We start from the raw sequence: 2,841 nt of genomic DNA, 5'->3' as shown, positions 1-2,841 counted from the left end.
TATATATATATATATATATATATAAATACACATACATGGACAAGTATACACACAACCTTTTACGTTCATATTCCGTTAAAGAGAAATGGCTTTCTCTTCTTATACGTACTGAGTGAGATGAGTACGATTCTCAATCCACGTGGAAGTTTCGTTTATTTCACGCATTCTTTCCATCTGGAATACACTATTAATATGTCTTTCAATTTTTTTATGTAAAATCTTTTTTTCACGCTTGCCAACTCTTCTTTACATAAGATTTCGTATTAGTTTGTTAAAAATTCTTTGATCCAAAAGAAAAAAAATAACGAAATATGATTCCTAACTGAATTTTCTATCAATTATCAAATTGAATCAATTGTTAGGATTTTTGTATAAAATTAATTTAAAAAAAAAATACATTGTGTTACGTTTCGCGTATGAAATAATTTTATTAACGTTTACGTGTTTTAAATTTTGCAAATTACATGCGTATAACGATTAATATTGACGATTAAATAAATCATATTGGAAATTATAATATTTTTCATATATGCGTACTAAAATATAAACGAATTTTATTATAATAAAATCGTAGACCATGAAAACGATGTAAAAAAATATATTCATTCGTGTTTTTCTTTTTTCATTCACACTTGCGAGAGTAACGAAACCACACGAGAAACCACGAACACCCGTTGACAGTGTTGAGATTAATAAAAATCGTTCGACGTTCGATTATGTTTTCTATTCTCGTGATTATTTCTAAATCTTTATAATTAATTTATTTTTTATCGATATTAAAAATTCCAAAACAGTCTGATCTTCTTCTTCCTCTTCTTTTTCTTCCTCGTTCTCTTTCTCATATTCGAAATAATTTATCAAAAAAATTGTGAATAATTTTATAATAATAATAATAATACAACACGTATTAAAAAATGTGTCTTAAATAATGGAAAAAACAATAACAATAAAAAAAAGATTTAAATAAAAATATCGATTATCTCAATTATTTTTCATATATTTTTTTATTAAATTATTATATCAAATATAAAAGGTTTGTAAAAACAATGAAATCTGACAAATAAAACGCGTTAATGTATCATTGATACTATATATCGATTAATTTATAATAATCTCGTAATAACACAAACCTGTGTCGTATAAAATAAATAAATAAATAAACAAAAAGAAAAAGAAATATAATTACTATAAAATATATTGACGAGTATATTACATGAAACAATTTTCAATATATTACGCGGTTAGTTGTTTTTTTTTTTTCTTTTTAAATTTTTGATATCTCACAACGAGTCACTCACCTTATTAGAACAAGAAAGAGTAACAACAAAAAAAAAAAGATGAAGAAGAAGAAAATTTATTGAATTATTGAACGTATAGGCGAGAGTATCTGTTCCGGGATCATTCAATGCTACCATAGATGGAAAACAGAGAACGTGTATTTACTTTGCTGACCCATTATGGGGCAGTTCTTTTCAAGGTAAACATGCTGAACTAACCTGACGCTGTGTTTCTGTAGGTTTCTACCAAAAAAAAAAAGGAAGAAAAAATTAAAAAAGAGAAAAAATAAGAAAAAGAAAAAAGAAAAAAAAATGATTAAAATGAAATGATCGACGTTGTTTCGATCAGATGGAAGATAAGATTAATATACTGATAGTGAATGATGATAATAATGATTATGATTATGGTGATTACCGATTGATATGGCGTATAATATGAGCAACGTTTTTCGGCGAAGATATCAAATTCGCAATTTTCGTATTTCCTTGCTTGTTATGTGTCATTCGATAATGACAAAATAATGTAGATAATATAGGTTGACCTTAACGGAAACCGATAATTAATTTTATTTATATATATATATTTTTGTTTTCTCATTTTGTTTTATTTTCTTGCAAACTTGTTAATCTCGTTTTAAAAAAGAACAAAAAAAAAAGGAGACACTTCTCGTTACATACTTTTATTAATATCAAAATCGTTTATTATAATTATCAAACATTTGAAAAGAAAGAAAACAAACTATAGGTGATAATAAGATTAAAAGAATTTTGAGAAAATTGTCGAAAAAATGCAAATAATTCGAACGATTGTATTAAAAAAAAAAAAAATAATAATAATATTGTATAATATATGAAAATGGTTTAAGGTTTTAAACGAATCATTTATCGGCACGATAATAATACGAAGGTAATGAAAGAAAGTAAACAAGAATTTATCGGGTTAATAGAACTCCACCGAGATAGAAAATTTCATTAGATGATATGCGATAAAATGCTTTTTTTTTTTTTTTTAAACACAGTAGTAATTAGTAGCTATATTAATTACATCGATGTTATATGCGTTTACGTAAACAATAAGGAAACACAAGTGGTATGAGTAAAACAGTGTGTGTGATGTATATTATTATTATTATTATTATATACATATTTCTACGCTTATCAATATGTTTTTCTTTTTAAAGTTATTTTTAATTTTTTTTTTTTTTTTTAATATTTTTCCAATTCTTTGATGTGTCGTATTTATTTCTTACAAAATTTTCTCTAAACAGCAACAATTATAATAATTGCAACGATAACAAATATATATATATATATATTATAATTTATTTTGGTTTACTTAAAAATAAATTATTTGATGTTAAGATATAAAATTGAAATTCAATTCGAAGGTTAAATCCGATATAACACCACGACTAACGGAACATTAATTTTTAATGTACAGTTTAATATATAATCAAATTCTTATTTAATATAGACACACACACACTTTCCCAAAAACGCCTAATTATTTCAGGTAAAATCTAAGATTCCTACGATTAAATGAAATTATACAATGTATAATTCT

General features: G+C 24.3%; 1 protein-coding gene across 6 annotated transcripts in view; it reads left to right on the top strand.

Annotated features, from left to right (window-relative positions):
* The window catches only part of LOC106790089 (probable serine/threonine-protein kinase mkcB), a 73,148-nt gene that overhangs the window by 35,308 nt on the left and 34,999 nt on the right, over positions 1-2,841 (top strand). The window lies entirely within an intron of this gene.

This window comes from Polistes canadensis, unplaced genomic scaffold (assembly GCF_001313835.1).
Source record: "Polistes canadensis isolate GaletaPanama2010 unplaced genomic scaffold, ASM131383v1 scaffold_214, whole genome shotgun sequence".
Lineage (NCBI taxonomy): Eukaryota > Metazoa > Arthropoda > Insecta > Hymenoptera > Vespidae > Polistes > Polistes canadensis.
The sequence above is the reverse complement of the archived record's forward strand: the minus strand, read 5'-3'. Positions and strand labels throughout refer to the sequence as shown.